Genomic DNA, 21,368 nt, shown 5'->3' on the forward strand with positions numbered 1-21,368 from the left:
GCAGGGCTAGACTGCTGTAGGTTGAATAGGTAAATATATACTCAAAAACAGCAAATTCAAAACATGCTGTTCTTGCAGCTTCTTGTCCCTATATAGACTGTGCAGACTAGGAACATATAGCCTAATGCTAAAGCCTACTTGTTAATATCAATACTTTTGGTCACATAACAAACAAACTGAACATTTATTAATTTATCCTTTCAATCTAATGAGGAAGCGTAAACAAGCTTTGTAGTAAAAATACCTAAATTTATAGTGGATTATTCATTTTAAAAGGTGTTTATTTTGTATGCATGTGAAACCTTGTAAAAGTAAAAACTACACTTGTCCATCCAGAGACAAGGACAATTAAATCGTTCTACAACCAAATAAAGCACAGAACATCTCTGAAAACTGTAAATGTATAATATGACATCACTTCAACATTCTGGCAGACATATGTTCCTCTACATTAATCTTTTTTTCATTCTCCTTCAAAACTATGGCCTTTAATAATAGATAATGGACAACAAACCAGGCTCTTGGTTCCAGCACTATAATACGTCCAACTACTTTTAGAAAGTGCAGTTTGTTTGACTTTTTAATAAAACAAATTAGTGCCTTGGCTTATGTGGCTATTGAATAAAGAGCCTGGAGGAGTGGTGGTGAGGAGGCTCTTATTAAACATCTGGAGAGGACGGATGAGTCCTGTCTGAAACAAGAGCTACAGGCTGATGATCTGCAGCCCCGTCCCACACCTGGACCTAACAGCCAACCCAAATGCAGACTGACACTTTATTAGAAATAAAAAAGCCGGTGGTAACCACTTCTTTCATCTAAACTTATCCAAACTTTATTTGATAAAGTTCAACTACACTGAAACACATGGTGCTAGAAATTTACATGATTCAAATATGTCATTTGGTTGCAGATAAATAAACACTACATCATGTTACAAATGCCACATTTATTTATTTTGGCAAGAATTGTGTTTGTTACACAGTTTACTCATATATAATTGATTGATACATTTGAATCATGTAAATTCAAATCACCTTATTTCAGTTTAGAACACTACAACATAAAACTGCTTTCTGTCTCTTTTGCTCTCAAAATGAGGGCAGCATTCCTTTGCTAAATATGAGTTGTTGAAAAAAGCCGCTCTGACTCATCTAATTGCTATTTCTGACTGATAGCCAAAAAAACGTTGTTATGTACAATAAACATTACGTGCCATAGAAACTGTTCTTGTACGAAAACCAGGTACTTTGGTTTTGGACGTATTGATGTGAAAGCTATGAAAATTCCATGGTAAGACTTAAACTTTTGTTACACCGGACATATAACTCAACCACTTCCCACTAATCTCCAATAGTGCTCTGTTCAATTAAAGTGATTTCATACTAGTCCTCATAACAGGATGCTTATACTCACTATAAACACACAAACACGCCTTCAACTTCCTCATCACCAGCGGCCGGCAGTGCCACAAAATTTAAAGCATTCGACAATAAAAAGATAAGGAGCACTTTAAAAGATGTTAAAAGTGGTGCAGTGATGTACAGTATGCCATCAGAGTGATTGTCTTACTGATGGGCTGCTGAGCCATTTCTCTTCCCAATGCCCCGTGACTTATAAAAATCACTGGGTTTTAAACAACGCTTAGGTGTTTACTGAGCGCATCAGGACAGATGAGGCAAACAGGATAAGCAAAAAGAAAAAAAGGGAAAAGGTGTCCTAAGTTGTTCCACGATCACCGTAAATCATGCCCAGTTTATTGCCTCTAATAAGTTGATGCAAGGCCATTTTTCTTTCTGCCCATCGTTCAAACATTTAAGGCATATTTACAAGGAACTTGTTAAAATATTTAATAATATTTAGTGGCAATTTCGGAGCAGCCTGTCAGGGATGAATTTATTCCCTTTAAGTGTTTAAAACAGCTATGACATGAATAACAAACTGTCAAAATTGCCTCATTTGCATAGACAGGCCATAACTCTGATACCTTGCATTAAAAAAAAGAGGTTTTTAACAAAACGAGCCATAAAGCCAGCGCTCAGCATGACTGATGGCGCGCGACTCCTGCGCAAAGTCGCAAGGAATGCAGACAGCTTCCTAGCTACAGATGCTGGCGAGATCATGTCGGCTAATAAAGGGACATATATCCTCCGCTTTGACTTATTTATCCCACACGGATGAGCGCAAGATGGAACAGCTCCTATAGGGTGCTTTAATTAATTGTGATAAAAGGCTAATTCGGAAGCTCGGCTCGGTGACTAAGCCAAAGGATCGTTTCTGTTGCAAATCATCCTCGGATGCCAAATGTTTTATCCATAACTTTCTAATTTAAAATCAGCAGTACGTGCACCAGTTGTTTACTAAGCTTGCCTCAGTCTAGCACACAGCAAATGGAACCTTATTACTGATCGAGACCAAGCAGGGAGCCAAAGTCTCAAACAGCACAAGACAACAAAACACTGTGTCTGTGTCGGATTGGCTGCGCTTTATTCACTTGTCCTCTCAGGTCTGTAAGTCAGGACTGGAGCCTTTTGACCTGACGGTGGCCTGGCTGGCGTACAGAGAGAAGGGCCCCGTTGACGCTGATTGCAGGGCTATGAGTAGTCTCTCCCCTGTGCCCTCTCAGCGCAACTCTAATTAATAGCCTATTCATCTTCTCTGATCTGAGTCTGCACACGCAGTAATATATGGTTAGTTTGGCAAGCAAGCTATTAAAGTGCAATAACCAAGTGCAGGCACTCGATTTGGGAGAGTAGCACCTTCTTACCATAGAGGGGAAACAATTAATTTATTTGATGATCCTTTGTAGCCAATCGCTTCTCTGAATTTGCTAAGGGCTTAGAGACATTCACAGTACTGGGATGGGCACATTTTGGGCAGCGCACATTGGCACATTTTGGACACTTTCTTATACAGATCCCAGTTCACACAGTCCTCACCTAATCCATACTCTCACCTAAACCAAACACACAAAAAAAAACACCATGTCTCTCAAGTACAGAGCTGACTGCCTCTCTCCAGTAGGATTAGTAAAGCACAACCTAACCCATACTTGCTTTTGTGTTAGAATGAAAAATAAATGGATGTCAGATTATTACTTTTTTAATATAATCAAGCTAAACATCTCTACTATGAAATTAAGTGTAAAGTTTGTTCACCTACAGTTCATTACCAATTCATTCATAAGCAATCAGAGTGCATACATTACAGCAAACACCACAGGTAGGAATATTCATAACAAATTAACTTAAAAGTCTGGTAAATCAATGCAAAAAACCAATTAAATACAATTGTAGGTTGTTGGAAAAAAGAAGCTTTCCAACTTTCCAAATACCAAAGTAAATGTGATACATGGAAAGGGTGTCAATCATGGCAAATTATATTTTTGATGAATCTGTGCATAATTTTTTTGGGGGGATATGTATTCTCTCACAGTGTCATTTAAAGGCTTGTATTTGTAACACTGTAATAAAACTAACCCCGCAGTGTGGAGGCTGTACTGGCCAGCTCTCACTGTACATTGTTTACATGCTTCAAAATGATGATATATTACAGGTACGAAGAGTGAAATTTGTGACTTATACACAATACTTATACTTAGTAAACAAAAACATGTATGATGAAAAAGTGACTTTTATGGTAGAAAAAAGTGTTCAGGGTGAATCTTTACAAATGTCTGTCTGACTGACAGAGGACGGATGCTTTGGGATTACAGGAACATGACTAAAAGCACATTCTACTGGAACCTGCTCAACAACACAAAATATCAAGGTTGCATTTCACCTCATGTGTGTGCCCACTCTGCCCTAACTTGACTTGAGTGATGAACATCCTCGTCTGCAATAAATGTTGCAAGAAGAAATCTCTTTAATAAAGCAGACTGGCCATTAAGATTCTTTAAAACAAAGAGTAAAGATGAATTAGATGCTGCACATGATTATTTGAATTGATTCAATTTATGTTAGTGTAGTCCACACTACTACTTGCTAAATTTCCTTCGGGATCAATAAAGTATCTATCTATCTATCTATCTATCTATCTATCTATCTATCTATCTATCTACCTATCTATCTACCTATCTATCCATCTATCTATCTATCTAACTATCTATCTATCTATCTACATAGTTGTTCAATACAGATAATACAAACAATACACCAAGCTACTTTTAGAAATAATTTTTAGTATAAAAATATACCAATGCATACTCAGTAGTACTGTAGTAGATAGTAATTGATTCTAACATTACAAAATCAATGCAATTAAATCACCACCTACAAACCGATGCATTAAAATGCATTCATCCATTTTACACTTCTATATTAAATGCAGTATTATTCCCTTTTCCTACTTCAAAGAGGATTTAACTTTAAGAGGTGTAGTGTCAACAGGATCACCTCGTGGTTGATATGGGGGCCATCATTTCTGTGTCTATGTCAAATATCCTGAAGGTATAACCAAGGGTGTGGCTCTTGTATGCAGAGCTACCGTGCAAAGCAGACAATTATTTTGGCATTACATCCCATAATATCCAGTCTTACCGGGATCCAAAAAACTCACAACAAACTGGCAGCTAACCAAGTGAGTCAACGCAAGGTAATACAAACAAGACGTGGTCGAATCAAGCACATCTTTGCGGACAGCTCCAAAAAACATTCAGCAGTTATTCCGTTTTTCTCAGCGAGAAACTCCACGCATTCCAAAGCTGGCACATTCTAAAAGAACATGAATAAATGATTACTTGAGCATCCATTATGGCAACCTTTATTCTCTTCCTGTTAAGCATGACAACCTTCTTCCCGACTTCCCTTTATTAGAGTGAAACAAAAGAAAAACACTTGCATGAATAATAATCTGCTTGGTATTTCGTGATTATGGAAAAATGAAAAAATTGAGACAACCCAGGATTCAGCTTGGGCCTATGCCTGCCTCTCAAGCAAAACCTTTTAAACCCATTATTCTTTTTGCTAGAACTAATAACGTTTTTGTCTCTGCAGCTTACGACACTAATTGACTAGTTTTTTTTGGAGGATAGCCCAGATGGAAAAATAAGCACTCCTTAAAGACCCTACTTCCAGCTCCTCTTCCCATAGCCTTAGTTCTCTAATTAATTAAACTTTCAACAAGTCAGAGATTTTTATTTAAAATGATAACACCCTAACAACAGTGCCTAGCTATTAGTTAAGAAGGTACAAAGACAGTGTATAAAAGGAGCAGGCTAAATTATTATCTCAAACATATATACCACGTGTGTACTGTCATTGTCACAACACAACCTCTGAAACGGCAGTTTTACAAGAGAAAAATGTTCTTAAATTTAATGTATGTTAAAGGAATAAGATTTGATTTGAAGTGATTGTGGCTCACTACTAGTGGTCCATTCATCATTAAATGTTCAAACAATGTAAAAAAGAAACAAAATTCTCAAATGGTACAAAACAACATAAAAACAAGAAACTGGGCTTTTTCTAAGATACTGACAATATAAAAACTGTTTAAAGAAAGACTTTATTAAACTCCTTAAAGTCCCAAGTTCATTATTTTATTTTTTATGGCCTAATATTCAATAACTACATGAAAGCAAGGCAACTACATAAGTCAGTAACAGAAAATTGGCCTTATAAGGGGTGTTGAAGTGATCTATAAATTAACCACATTTATATATATAAATACAAACGGTGCAACGCATAGTTCATGCATCTGAAAGTGAGTTAATAGTGGTTGAAGTGGGGTGTGCCATGGCCCTATCAGGCTGGCATGATCAGTCATCCACTTCATCGATCCATTCATTTACATTGAACTATCAGCCTGAGGACAATATTTGCAAATCAATGTCACGTGACACAAGCTGTTGATCCTGGTGCTGGGACATCGTTGACTAGCCACTTGCTAACACTAACCTGCACCCCTTTTAGAACCATGGGCAAAGAAACAGAAGAAACCTTAATAAACAGAAGTTACGTGACTGACAATGTCAACCAGCTAGAAGAGCTTCCGTATTAGCCAATCAGCGTGTTGGCACTGTGGGAGGTGTAGCCTGCTCGAAATGAACTACACATTTTCAGCTGAAGCCAAACACGTGTCTTTCCTGTCTGTCTCCATACATACTGTATAACACTATCACAAGAACCAAAATAGACCAGCTGAAGAGCAGGCTGACCCATGGAAGGTTTGGAATGTGGATTTAAAAGACTGACAGTAGAGGCTGTTTCTGACTTCTGGGTTTCAAACACCCAATAAAAAGAGCTGCTTATTTTCTGCTGTGTAAAAGCAATGAGGCATACTCAAATGAAAACCAATCAGCATTCGAAGGCAAGTCTGTGCCCAAAAACATCCCAAAGCTTAGTCTGCCTGATGCACGCATGGTGACACTTTCTGTTTTGCACTTTTTTGTTACACCGGCTTGTTCTGTGACTAAAAGGACAGGTTATGTTGACAAAATGAACTTCCCCTCCCATAGTTCTTCTCCGCCCAAGTTAAATACTGCAGACTGTTGGGGTGCGGTTGCAAAATAAACACCAAAAATGTATTTGTACATTCTTTTTTTTCCATTTTCCCATAATGGAATGATCACATGGTGGAGCTTAATTGTGGTTGACATGGTTCAGCAGATACAGCTCAGGCCTAACCTGCTTACAGAGACATGCTCTCATCATAAGGCCTCAATCTAGCAGTGCTGCTCTTTCTTCATTTTTAGAAGAACATAAAACCTAAATTATGGGCAAGAGACTTAATTAAGCAGTTATCACATCAAGAAATTTGTAGGACCACATTTGTAGGCATGGACTTATTGAGAACAATGAGTGATCAAAATTGCTAACACAGCCACCTGCTGTTTGAATCCAATATACTTCATGTTAATGCAGGTCTGTAATATTTCATTCTGTACTTATCAGAGGTCTTGTATTAATTGTTTCTAATGTAAGGCTCGTCAAATTAGAGTGCAAGGCAGGATCAACAGTAAAGACTGGATGGATAAGACATAATTGCCTGTTCACCAAGTGGTTGATAAATGTGAACAGTTTTATAAGATGTAAGAAGGGTTTGCAAATACTGTAATTACAGTATAATCACAGTATTCGAGAAAGAGTATTTCTGTTAAAAAATAATACAAATATGAATTACCAGAACAAAATGGAATAGCAGGCATTTTGTTAGGACAACTTGATGGGAAAAAGACAGGCAGGCTTTCGGGCCGAAAGAGCAGAAACAGAAATCTCATTTCATAAGAATCGCCCTTTCCAGTTATTCTGCATGACAAACAGCTCCGACCCATTCCCTAATTTTTCCCTCAGTTATCTGTTTTCTGCTAACGAGACGTCACTAATATGTTCTGGAATGCCGGGTGAATGGGCAATTTGATTGGCTACAAGGAACTTAATGATGTATACCAAATGTGTGAGGACAGCTTCTTAGCGCAGATCTTTTTTTCCCCTTTCGTTTTGGTGAGCAAACATGCTTGTTGACAAGATTTTCTAAAAGAGTTCGCCATTTCAAGCAGGCTTTAATCTCAAATTAGGAGTGATGAATAGTTTCCAGAGTGCCACCTCCTTTTACCAATCTAACAGCCTCCTGTTTGTTAGATTGTACATTTTCCCTCAGTTAGTTAAATCGTGAGGACATGCGTGGCAGAGGCAGCATAATTAAAAGAAAAACAGTTTTCTCCTCTCTCTCCACAAACACATGGCTGATTGTATACCTGTGTTCCTTTTAACTAATTAAAATGGCAAATCAAATACTGTAAGTTGTCTGTTTACTTAAGCCCATAAGACAATTGAGATGTGGATTTTGTTTTATTGTTCCCCTCTCCAAACAGCGTCTTATTCCGACTTAATTTGCACCACTGTGTCTTCCTGAGAGCCGTCTACAGTCATCTTTAAACGGCTCCATTTAAAATGCAATTTGATTAGCTGCCAAATTGCTACCAAGTCTTTGCCACTGCAGCGCTGGGATGGGGGTAAAAATTTAATTAGCATTTGTACATAAAAGAGAGGTCTTTGTCATATTTTGCATGATGCATCCCAGAATGACCAGTACGCTCAAAAGCTTGTTCGCTCCAGCGAGTTCAGGCTAATCGATCTGAGGGGAGTTGACAAAGGAACATGGAATAGAGAAGGAAAAACCTGAAACAAAAGCTCAGGGAACACTTTGGTGGCACCGCAAACCCACAGGATTTGGCATGTTTAAATAATCCAAAACTTTTCTTTAATCACAGTTTAGAAAATTGGCTGGGACCTACAGTATGAGACAGCTGCTATGCCCCATAGCCATTAATGAGATTCGCTGAGGGTTTCCCCTTAAAATATTTACGCCGTCCCATGGCACTGCAATATTGTCCTAGAACGAGAAGATAAGAGCCGAGGAGGTGTGTTGAAGTTCTCCTAATCAATTTGCTAATTACTGGAGCGGCTATAGGAGAAGAGAGGAATCCCTTCTGGCAGAGCTGGATTCTAATAAACGCTGAAAAATTTATTTACTCAGCGCGCCAAGTGGAATTCTGAAGTGGAATTAGCGCAGGAGGCTGATTGAGAGCGGCTATGCAGCGGCTGTGGTCTTCCTCAAAGAAAGAAAGAAAGAAAGAAAGAAAGAAAGAAAGAAAGAAAGAGGACTAGACAAATATGTAGTTGAGAAGGATGTACAATGTTATTCCGTAACTCAGCACAACACCTTCCACATGTGGTCAGAAAGCAAAAGTAAGAAAGCATGAACAGGAACCTCTTACTGTCTCTTACTGTATCCGTAGCTTGAAGATTCATTGCAAATTCATTAAAGAAACACAAGGAATGTGTCCTATTAATCACATTGTTAGGAACACGCAGCTGTTTACCGCAAAATGCTTTTTTCATTGGTTTGCCATTTAATGGCATAAACTAATCAGGTTTTAAGGAAGACAACATATTGGGAACAGGATCTTGGGAACAGATCAAACTCCATGTATTTTATCCCCTTGATATCAGCACTTATCCACAGTCAAACGTTTCAGGTGTTTAAACTGTCGAAAATATTTTCAATATATGAACAACAGTTTGGAACATAAAACTCTCACAACATTCTTAAAGCAAATCCTGCTCTTCATATCATAGAAGACACTTTGACGACCATGAAAAATGATGCAAAATTAAGCCAAATGTATTAGTAAACAGTGGCTTTAAATAAACACAACTTTTGCAGGTATTTCTTGTTACACTGAGGCAGTAGAGAATTAGAGAATGAGAGAAAATAGAGGAAAACAATAAGAAAAAAATTACTAGTAAACAGCTGTTTCATATTTACAAAACTTATGTAGGCATTTTATGTTACTTAACATAAAAGTAACAGAAAGAAAACTATATTTACAAAACAAGTGAAGGGTTCACAAACATTGGTGAAGGACAGTAATTATAGTTATATAGTAGAAAATGAAAAGAAAAACCAACTGGAAAGAAAGAAGTAAAGAAAGAAACAGTGAGGAGATGAATGAGTATGTGTGTGTCTGTAGTTGAGTAGAGGCCATGGTGCTGGCAGTCTGTGTGTGCTGTGTTTGATGGCACCTCTGCACCTTCAGCCCAAAGCTCTACTCCAGAGGCCACGCTCCACCCTGAGCCTGTCAGCCAGCACCGACTGCACACTCCTGGAGGTTAGGAGGCAAACCTGGAGCCTTCCTCACGGTCAGCCCCTTCACTGACCCGCCCCGCGGCCACGGCCCCTGCGCTCCGCCTGTCACACCCCGCCGTATGTCACCCACCACACCAGCATCAATTACCATAAACTAAACCCCATTCTAGACCTCCCAGCAACAAAACACAACCTGGGATACTCAACAGACAGACAAAGAACGGGTCACTTTACAATAATGTTTAACCCTTAGAAGTCACAATTATCGTGGGTTATATTAAAATCATAATACAGTTTGATATTAGTCTCCTACTTTTTACTCACTGAAACGTCTAAACTGTAGATGCTAAACATTACAATTATTACCATCTATGTGGGATATTCTATTCTATTCTGTTCTATTATGGATTCTCCAAACTAAAAAATGTGGCTACAGAATATAAAAGTAATTATTTATGCAACTGACCATGTAATTAATTATGTAATTTTTTAACTGTGTTTATATAGTCTTGAAAAAAGCAGTAATAACTCCTGACTTATAAGCCCATATTAAGTATATTAAGCACAATTCAAAGCATCTTGTAAAAGACAAAAAGCCTGTTTTTCATAAAAATCTAATAATTTTTGGCCTTTGATTACATCACTGTGCACTACTGAGCAAGAATAAAATAATATTAACCAATACTATTATGTTTCACCTGGCCCTGCCACAACCCTACTGATCACTGAGCAAAAAAGCTCTACTAGCTCAGATACTGCCACATATACTAGCTAAAAACTACACTCACAAATACACTTCCCTCTAACAGTAAATTTTAAAACAGAATTCATTCACATACAACCTCATTTCTAAAAAAGTAGGGACTCTGTGCAGAATGTAAATAAGAATAGAACGCAATTATATGAACATCATGCAAACCATATTTGTAAAGGAAAATACTACAAAGCAAATCAAATCAAACAAATCAAATGTTGAAACTGAGAAATTTTATTGTTTGGCATTGTCTTGCTGAAATAATTCAGGCCTTCCTTGAAAAAGATGTCATCTGGAGGGCAGCATATGTTGGCAAAACCTGTATATATCATTCAGTATTAATGGTGCCTTCACAGATGTGTATGTCACCCATACCATGTGCACTAATGTACCCCTGTACCATCATGAATACTGGCATTTGAACTGAATGGTGTTTAGCCTGGAGGACACATCATTGTGTCCAATCATGTCCATCATTTCCAAAAAGAATTTCAAATGTTGATTCGTCAAACCACAGGACACTTTTCCACTTTGCTTCTGTCCATTTTGAATGAGCTCAGGCCCAGAGAAGGTGGCAGCATTTCTGAATCCTGTTTATATTTGGTTTCTTCTTTGCATTTTAGTCTTAATTAGCATATGTAGATGCAGCAACGAGCTGTTTTCACAGACAGTGTTTTTCATAAGTGTTTCTGAGCCCATGCAGTGATTCCCACTACAGAATCAATTCTGTTTTTAAAGCAGTGTCCAAAGATCATGGCCAGGAAATACTGTTTTTTGGCCTTGTATCTTGCATACAGAGATTTCTCCATATTATCTAGATCTTTTAATGATATTATGTACCATATATGATGATACTCAAAAGTTCATTGTTGTTTTATGAACCCCTTCACATTTTTACCTCTCTGAGATGCTTTTTTATACCAAATCATGTTATTGACCTGTTGCCAATCAACCACGAGGAGTTTTTTAGCATTACACAACTTTACCAGCCTTTGGCTGCCCCGTCCCAACTTTTTTGGAATCTGTCGGTGGCATCAAATTCAAAATGGACAAATATTTTTCAAAAAACAATACAAAAATTCTCAGTTTTAATGTTTTATATTGTCTTTGTACTATTTTTAATGAAATATATATTTTAATTATCTCCACATCATTGTATTTTGTTCTTTTTTACATTGTGCACAGCATCCCAACTTTTTTGGAAATAGAGTTGTATTTACATTGTATAGTATAATTAAATGATGGCAATTTTAATGTTCAATGTCCTCAAGATAGTAACTTAAAATTCAAATAACTTTTGCAGAGTTTGATAAAAATGTCAAACTAGCCAATTAGCTGCCTGGCTAACTAATCTTAGCTAAACAACTATTGTGTGTTTTTTTGTATTATTTTGTAATTTTGGAACAACCAGCACAGCAATCTTCATTAAATCTTTATTAAACCTAAAGCTATCACCTGATGATCTTTTTCAAATGCCTGTTAGCTAGCTAATGTTAATGTCAGCTCAAGGTAATTTTTGGGTTTGATCATAAACTGATAAACCAGTAAAACTTTGACTACTGGAATTTCTTTCCATAAGGTAAATATGCTTTTCAACAAGCAACTTGGTTCCTACTTCAGTCATTTTTTTAATCCTTAAATACCTAAATGATAGTACACTGTACTAATATTTCGTCAGGTCAACCTGAAGTAAAAAATGACTTTGTGCTAACAGGAATGTTTAATTGATTTTATTCAAATTAGATAAACACTGTGGGTGAAAACAACAAAAAAAGTAATATTTCAAGTAAACAAAGCAAGTTGAAAACAACTTCTGCCCTGTTACAATTTTTACAATGTACCCTTTCTGGTAATCCAGCTCAAACAGAACTAAACAAACCCACTAAGCCTGGTAACTAGCTGCTGAGTTGAATCAGGTGTGTTTGAGCAGGGAAATCGCCAAACTGAGGCCCTCCCGGAGCTGTTGCGGGCCACCCCTGACTTAAACGGTCTAACAGCTGCGTGATGAAAGTTTTGGGCACCATATTCATTGGACGCAAGCAGAACATTAGCACAGCTAGGTGATAACTGAGAACAGAGGATTGATATTCTAGTTTTATACTCTTCTTCCCTTCAAACAGGGGTTAGTCTGGTAGCAGTGGTCTGAGTGTTAGCTGGCTCCTCTTATTGTGAGGGGCTCACATTGGCAGGCTGAAGCCCACTTTAACTTGTCCTTACTGCCCCTAGTGGAGAAGAACTATGTAAAAGACTCAGAGGAAGAGTGGTAAAATACTGTATATATGTTTGGTTTATATTAGCATTTCTAGCTCATTTATTACAGACGGAGAGTCATCTGTTGCACTGATCAACATATTTTTGTTGGTGCAACACTTTTGATTATGTTGTCCCTTTATAACCACATGAATGTCAGCACTGAATTATTACAGGTCCTATATTTCTTGCAATTCCACTTTTATGCACTTAAAATAGCACTGCATTGAGTTTATGTGATTGAAAGATGTACATCATGTACTCACATGAATAAAATAAACTACATTGACACCATTGGTATTTCATTTTACTTAGCTCTGGCAATAACTGTGCGTATATATTTTATTAATATGAGAATGATGTATACATTTAATAAAAGTAAATTCAGAGCATCACATTGTCAGTCTATAAATGAGTTTTTTTAATGTATTTTTAGAATGTTTTCATCACCACATGTACATCTATCAGCTCTGACAGAAATGAATGCTGCACTTCCACCTGGTTTAGCCACTTTTCCTTCTTATTCCGCAGCAAGAGAGCATGAACACCAGACCAAAACGGATGACTTAAAAGAGGCAATTAAGCGATATCACAAACAGCTCGTTTAGCAGACAGCAGCACGGATGTATCAAAGGCTAAACAAACCCCACTGGGCCTTCAAGACAAAAACAACAAAAAGGAAAAAAAAGACCCGTTGCTGTGACATTTTGTTCCTCTCACCTCGACGCACGCCAGTCACAACGGACCTGCTTTGTGGAGGTTCTGGGTTCTGATCACCATGGCGATGGCTCTTCGCCACCCAGCTCACCCCGTGGGGGCCGTGCCGGCAGGTTGCCATCCAAACCCCAGCCAGGAGAGCGGAGGGGAGGGGACTACAGAGAGCCAAGCTGCAGGAAAAGATGCTCCTACAGGTGCCTGCACTGATGTAATAGCACCAAGCAATCCCAGAGGCTCGTTTCCAAGCTTTCTCCATACTTTCCATCGCCGAGCCAGAAAACAACAGTGCCACAAACATGAGCAATTATAACAGGGGAGCTCAGAAGGCTTTGCGTTTCATTCATAACCTTTGAAAGGGCAGAAAATAGAACAAATGGTCCGAGCGTAAAAGGCTCAGAACATCTGTTTGAAGGTAAATCATCTTTACGTGACACACAGAGGCAAGAGATGACATTAGTACGAAGCAGACAAAAGGGCAGCTCCTTCTCAGCCAACGGATCAGCCTGGCTTGTGTTTGCTCATTTGTTTGCTGTGGCGCATAATTGTGTATTATTCAGATGTGGACTGATTAGAGATGCAATAGAGTGCACAGTACATCACTATACACTTATCAAAGCCAGCTCTCGTCTGCCTTAAAGCAGCAAATAAATGCAGCATCTAGAACATGACGACTAAGAAAGACTGCACCGAACTCGAGTATTCTTTTGTTATGTCAGTATTCGATTTCTTTTTTAGTATCAGAAGCTTTGTCTTGTCTTTGTCTTTAAATACCCAACAGAAATCTAAAACGCTTTGGTTTCCTCACAATTTTCAAAGATAGATGCTTATTCATCACAGTTTTAAATAAAATCTTAAAATAAGGGGACAAATTGCAATTACTTGATAGTGGAAGTAATATTGCAAAAAACATCATACCCAGGTAGGCTAAAGGTTGAACACAGCCATACTGCCCCCTACAATGGCTTTGCAGGTCACGTTTTTTTTAAAAAAACTGAAAGTTAGCAAAAATACTGAAATAGCAAATGCCTTTTAATCAAAGGGAAATAGATGAAAACAACATTCAGGCAAAGAAGCTGAATGTGTCCTCAGTCACTTGTTTAGCTGCCATGGAACTGAGAGACAGTGACAAACAAGAGTCAACAGGCTAGTTAATCAGTTTTGCTGATTCGTATAAGACATAAACTGCCATAAACCTGCACAAACTTAGTATAAAACACTGAAATAACTTGCTGAATTGTGAATGCTGAACGAGATCTATGCCTGCCTCCTGAAGTAGCTACACTCATGATAGACCTTAAACTTGGACCACTTAGCAATGGAATATGAACTGGGAAATCCAATAAGTAAACTAGCTAAACTGACTATGATCACTGCTGAACAAAGATTTTAAAAGATTTACGTGTTCTGCATCATTGCTGCTATCTACACATGCAAAAATCCAGTCAGACTCATCTGTCTTGTCTGACATAACACTGCAGCACATGTAAATAGTCTCTCAGCATCTTTAGGACATTTAAAAGCAAAAAGATATGAATAGATAAAGATATGTAAAGATATGTATAAATGTAAATCTAAATCAAACAAACATGCTTACAACAATATTTGGAATGTAATATAATAATACTATGAAAAATATGCATTGTCTTCGTCAGTACTGCTGAGAACGCATATTAAAGTACTCAGTCCGATTTTTCAAAGCCTATAAAATGCTGTTCAGGTCAGCTCACTAACAACACACATAAGGTGTAAACTGACACAGCAAGAGAGTAACGTGGTTTGTAAGCTGAAAATAAACTTTTCTCAAGAGAGAGGGGAAAAAAAAGAGAGCACAGAGGCAGAAACGTCAGTAATATAAATACAGGCCCTGCAGATGATTTGTTGCAGTGTGTGTGTGTTCATATGCTGTAAATCCCTCTCAACTCGTCAACCAGTTTCCTCAGCATGATAATTCACTAAACTCACTTGTAAGCTAAACACAGCTTTGCCCATGCAATCACTTAATCTTCTCGCAACTGTAATAAATACCTGGCAGCCAACACCTACACGACCGCACACTCCAGTACCTGTTTATTGTTCACTACAAGTGATTTTTTTTCCAACTACGATGTATACTGCAAGAGAGCAAACTTGATCTGATTCAGAGTCATTCAAATAGATGAATCTATTAGAGACTGAGAGCTTCAAAATCATCTTAATAACATTTTCAGACTGAGAAAGCAGGTTGGATTTTGAGTGCAATATTTAATCGTCTCAGTCACAACAGGTCTAGAGAAAGCCCCACTGTGGACACAGCCAGCCAGCTGGGAGGGCTTGTGCATGTGTGAGTGTCCCCACTAACCTTGGCCAGCGTTAGGATTACCTTGCATTTACACTCAATGCTCCTTCTTTCCTTAAGACTTATTAAGAATGATAATGAGCTCGGAAAGGGGCAGCATGTCCCTTTCTCCGTCTTGTTAGCTTGCTCTCCTCTCTCCCTCCCCTAGCTTTCTGTCACTCCCTCCCTCTTTCTCTCTCTTCTCTCTCTCTTTTCCTCCTGTATTGAAAGGGCCCCGGACAAATTACCAAAAAGGCCATTTTCATCTATGAAGTGAAGGCTTAAATCGATACTTATTTCATGCCTTCAAAATCAAGCCTATATTACTGTTGTCGCCGTGATTTGTTTATTTTGCCCAAGAATTTTTTTTTTGTGCGTGCTCTTTTCGGTCAAGGGGAAACGCTTGGGATGCAATTCACCTTGAACCTCAATTATATTGGATTTCTCCACTGGTTGATCAAGCATGCAAAGAGGACATTTCCCCTGCACTAAAATAAAAATAATAACGATGATTAAACAAACATGAGGCTCCGCATGCTCCTCTGTTGAGAGAAGTAGATTTTACAAGGCCTGCAATGGTGAGAAGATGGATACCAAATCATTACATCGTGCAATTTACAAAGTGGAGGTGTGAAAAAGCAATTACACTACATCTTGAGCTCTGTCGAGCAGAGTGTGGAATTATGAATGTACGTTTGTACCGCAAGGGCTCTGGGTTCAAAGCCAAGGTCAGACAAAAAAAGAAAAAGAAAACATCCCTCAAGCTGTGAAAGTTCCTTGTCAGAGTGCAAAGCCAGAAAGAAGTACATGGCCTACAGTGACCATCTAAAAACTGCATTTCATTTATATCTCAATAGAGAGGTCATGTAACCTGAGAGGTTCTTTAGTAGGTTCTGTTTACTTTGCTTGGTTGTAAGAATCAAAGTCTGCAAAGTCTAATGCCAGATCTCATCTTGGGTAAAAAGAGAAAAAAAGAGACAAAATCTGTTTAAAGTAATCAGTAACTATTGATTCCATCATAAACTGCAGGGGGTATTCTATTCCTGTTCCTATTGGTATATTATCATGATGAATAAATCATGTACTATAGTAGAGCAAAACAACTTCTAAGCTACTTATGTTTTCAAAACAATTTCTAAAAGAGCCTCACTGTTCAGAGTGGATAGCAATGTGTTTATATAGGGATAAGAGCAAGACCAATATGAACCTTTTATGGCCAATATCACTTTTAAGGGACTAAACATTCTGCAAATTACATAATTTAATATTGATATTTAAGATTTAAATTTTATACTCTAATATTTTTACTTAAATACTGCTTTACTACATAGATGTAACTGTCAGTCACACTTAACTCAAAGTCTTAAATAACAAATATTGTAGTTGAATGGTTTGTTTTACAGGGCACCACAAACATCTCTAATGTGAGAAAAAACAAGCAACCTTGTAATCACTGTGCTCACTTTCATTGCAGTAATACAAACTGAGCTGGTAAATTTGAACACAACAGAACAGAACACATCAGGGTTAAAAGAAAATTCAAAACATCAGCATGGCAATAACATGTCATAACACAAAAATGTTTTAACTGACCCTGTCTCACTTAAACAATGGTAAATTGTTATTTGTTAAATTGTTACCGATATATTGCTTATCAGAATTTATAGCTTTTTAAATGTTTTCATATATATGGGTCAAGTCCTAATTTACATGGTAAAGAAGATCCATAAGCTGGAGCTTTGAAATGCTATTAGGCTGTACTTAATACAATCTAAATATACTTCTGAGTAAACTGTTGTAAATTGTAAATTGCAATTTGAGTCCATATAGCCTTTACTATTATCAGTGTTTCAAGTCTATATATAATAATATATAATATAAAATGTATATAATAATATACATCTTGAGCTGCCTGTAGATGAGTTAGATCAAACAAAAGCAACCAGTGTTCATGACAATGCAACTGGCAGCCTGACAAACTCACATTCAGAAAAAGTGAATATACTGTTCTTCTTGGCCAAAAAGGCAGCCCTGCACAAAAAATATAACTGTAATTTTCATCACACTCCCAATTTTGCTGAAACAAAACACAATTAGATATTCTCCCATAAACATTCTGCCTTTCTCTGCGTATAGATCAACAATGTTTCATTGTGAACATGCTATGTCACAGTTGCAAAATCAAGTATTATAGGTAGAGTAAAACCTAAGCTGTGGAGAGAGGAAGGGGAGGAGCAGAGGGAGTGAAAAGAGAAGAAGGAAGGTGTTGCAGGAAGAAAACAAGGGACAGATGGACATGACAGTGCTTCATAAACACTGAGGCAGACAAGCACCTGTAAAAGTGCTGGGCCAGTGTGAGATGGCTGGCTGTCCAGATGGAAGCGCACCTTCGGACATGAGCCACATGCCACCACGCTCCACAGACACACCACAGGGCAAACGGGACTGCCACAGCTACACACACCCCAAAGCTCACACGCTAATCAACAATTACATATGGCCTGTCGATAATCACCGAGCAAAGGGAAAGCCGTGACCACTCAATGGCCAAATTTCTCTGAATGAGAACTGAATGATATATACAAACAGCTGTTTTCATTCTTCTGCTCATGAAGGATACACACAGTTTATGATGGTGTGAAATAAAAGTAATCATAAATGCACATAAAAGTAAACGTAAAACCATACCAATACACAAGCACATACAAAATACAATCCTGGAATGCTGTAAAGGCCAAGAATGCAAAGGTTCAAAGATTCAATAAATAGGGGAAAAAGAGAGACATGCAACAGAGAGACAAAACATCTGCAAACCATGACTAAAAAAGTTTTGTGTTTACCTTCACTCATATACCACAGGCATTTTAAATATGAGATGACTTTCCCCAAATGATTGGTGTAACTGCAGACAGAGAGAAGAGAGAGAGAAAAAAAAAGAGTAATTAATTACTTATGTGAGTCACTGCATGAGAAAGACAATAAACCTGCCTGGTCGCCATGGATATAACATATTTGCTCTGAAAACAACACAATAATTAGCAAAGAAGAAAGATCCGGTGAGAATCAGCAGACCCCAGGGTTTAAAGAGCCACTGATCTTTCTCACTCTCTCCCACATTCTATGTATGTTTCAAACCATGCACAAACAAACATATGCATGCTGCTCATATTTACCAGCCACTTATAATGAAATGCTTTTAAACGGTTATATAGGGATTGCATAGTAAACAATCTACAGTCAAGCTAACTGTGCTATAATTAATCAGTAGTTTTCTATGTTTATCTTTTTAAATGCAGTTTCGTCTGCATTAGTGAAAGTGCAATAAATAAATAAACAAACAGAAAAGAGCAAGGTTGGCCAGGACGTCAGATAAGTGGCATTTGTGAGACATCTTGTGCCTAATCTAATCAACAATGCTTCATATGCTGCTTTGTCATGGACTGCTTAAAGTAGCTCATAAAAACACAAAGGAGACAGAACAAGAGTCATCACAGGACTCTGTGTTTAGAGGCTCTAGGATTAACCCAGAATCCCTTTCCAAGCTTCTCTGTAACTACCAGAATAACAGAAGATACCAATATAGGACACTGGCAACTTTAACCAGGCTGCCGCAGCATTTAGGGACAGGTGTCTCGCATAGAGTGAACTCAGCCAGAACAGAAAGTGAAGTAAAATGGGACTGAGCGAGCTATTCCCATCCATCCTACACAAGCGTCCAGGTCAGCTTCATAACAAACCCCTGTCCTGTTTAGCACTCATGTTAGGACACAATAGCCTTCAACAGTGGCACAGCAGACTTCAATACTTCATAGGCTGTTTATTCAGATTAGACAGGCTAAGTGAACATTACTCGGCTCAGTGTTGAATCAGCAACGTATATAACATATGGGATAACTTGATCAGATCAGCGACAGGCTGGTGTTTTAATCTAACGCCGGCAATACTAGACTACATATTAAGGGAACTGAGCCAATGGATTGTGTACACGAGCGCTGTCACGCCGTTTTCGCTCCGTGCAAAAACTTATTTTCTCACTCAGTTTCACTTCAGCCAGTGCTGCATGCAAAAACACTGTCACGAAAACTGTCCCGACTCAAATCTCACAATCTGGCTCAATAATACGGCTGTAACACACTAGGACGCTCTATTTTTATCATTTCAAGCAGGAAGGCGTCCAAAGAGAGAAGACAGGCGTGAACTGTCGCCTATTTTAACGCCAACAACGCGTCAGAAAAGGCTACAGCCCAAGTTTACAGGGCAGCGTTAAGGAAAGCTCACTGAGCCCAGTTCTAAGTCAAATAAGAAACTCTAGTGAATGATAAAACGCGGTGGGAAAGAGAAGAGCAGGTTCGAGCAGCGCAAAGTCCTACATTTAAAAACAGAAAGCAACAAAGTTGATAGCCGTGGTCTGAGTATTTGACAAGTCTGTGTTCTGGTGCCCATACAAGCACGACATCGGTTTCCATCTGCCCTCGCCAAAATCACCTCGATTCTGTATTACTTTGGTAACTGTATGAAACAGGTGACTTTTCCCCCTTTTCCTCCTGGACTAAACAGCGATTTCAAGTGCAGTCTAAAGCCCTAGCCAAGTCTCCATCTCTGCCACTGTCCGAGAACACCTGGTCGGGTAAAAGTCAGCGGGGAGCCGTGGGCGAGCACTTTTTTATTCTGTCCGAGCCGCAGAAGTGAGCTTAGTCGATAGTGGAAAATAAAAGTCTTACCTGCGGGGCTACTTCGTCGCTTTTTGGCGCCGAGTTTTCCAACTTAATAGGAGGAACGGTTGGGCGAGAAAGGTGGACGCCGAGGGAGCATGCGTGATCAAAGTTGGGTCATTTGTTTTTTTATTTCTTTTTTTTATTATTATTGCATTTTCCCCGTATTTCTAACAGAGAGGGTGAGCAGCCCGGAAGATGTGCCCTGGAGAGCTTAGTGGGAAGAGGAGTGCTTAATTGAATTTCTCGCCGAGCAGAGGGAAAAGCTGGAGCGGATTGTGTTTTGCCTGACCGGTCAGGTTTGCGCTGGGGATTCTTTTTCCACCTCTATTCCGTCATGCCACGCCCAGGCCAGCTAGGATTGGCTGGTGGCGTCTCTGCTCTTGCGCTAAGGTCAACTAGTAGTTCAAACTTTGGCGGACTGCTTATGAGAATAAACCATTAGCCAATCACAGTGGAGGGGCGGGCATTTCCTGAATACAGGTGGGGAAACGCACTTCAGCTCATACTTCTGAGTATTACAGGCGTGTCGTTTTAAGTTTGTTAGTCAATGGCTTCCTAAGATATTAATTTAGGACTATAGACAATGCAACTAAGACGATGTACTTTAAGATTATTCAAATTAATTCAGCATTTTATTGCCTCTTAGGTAAGAAAAGTTTATTAGTGAAGTTAACCCTTTTTATATGGTCTTAAAGCAGTTTGCTACAAAATCCAAGCCTAAAGTTCTTGTCACAATAAACCCCTAAATCAATTCAATAGCTTGGTCTTAACACTTTATGTTCTTACATTCATACATACATATAATATGTTTAGCTTGGAGGATTCTGTTGACATTAGGTCACATTTTCAATCATGTTACATTTTATGAAATTAGCCTCAATAATGTTGTACATAATGTTGTACACTAAATAGTCCAAACTTGGAAATAAAATGATATGAAGTACCATCAGTGTCATGGTCTGATTCTGGCTGAGTATGAGAAAATCCAAATGTGAACTCAAAGGACAAAATGACACATCAGTGGCTA

At 38.4% G+C, this 21,368-nt stretch overlaps 1 protein-coding gene across 1 annotated transcript in view; it reads right to left on the minus strand.

The window, feature by feature from the left end:
- Window positions 1-20,587, minus strand: part of casz1 (castor zinc finger 1) — a 234,454-nt gene extending 213,867 nt beyond the window's left edge. The window contains exons 1-2 of the mRNA XM_017708217.2: window positions 20,348-20,587; window positions 18,467-18,528 (exon numbers count right to left, since the gene is read on the minus strand). The gene's annotated coding sequence lies outside the window, so the exon portion shown is untranslated. The remainder of the gene's footprint in view (window positions 1-18,466; window positions 18,529-20,347) is intronic.
- Window positions 20,588-21,368: the final 781 nt, after the last annotated feature.

The sequence above is a fragment of the Pygocentrus nattereri genome, chromosome 9 (assembly GCF_015220715.1).
Source record: "Pygocentrus nattereri isolate fPygNat1 chromosome 9, fPygNat1.pri, whole genome shotgun sequence".
In the NCBI taxonomy this organism is placed as follows: Eukaryota; Metazoa; Chordata; class Actinopteri; order Characiformes; family Serrasalmidae; genus Pygocentrus; species Pygocentrus nattereri.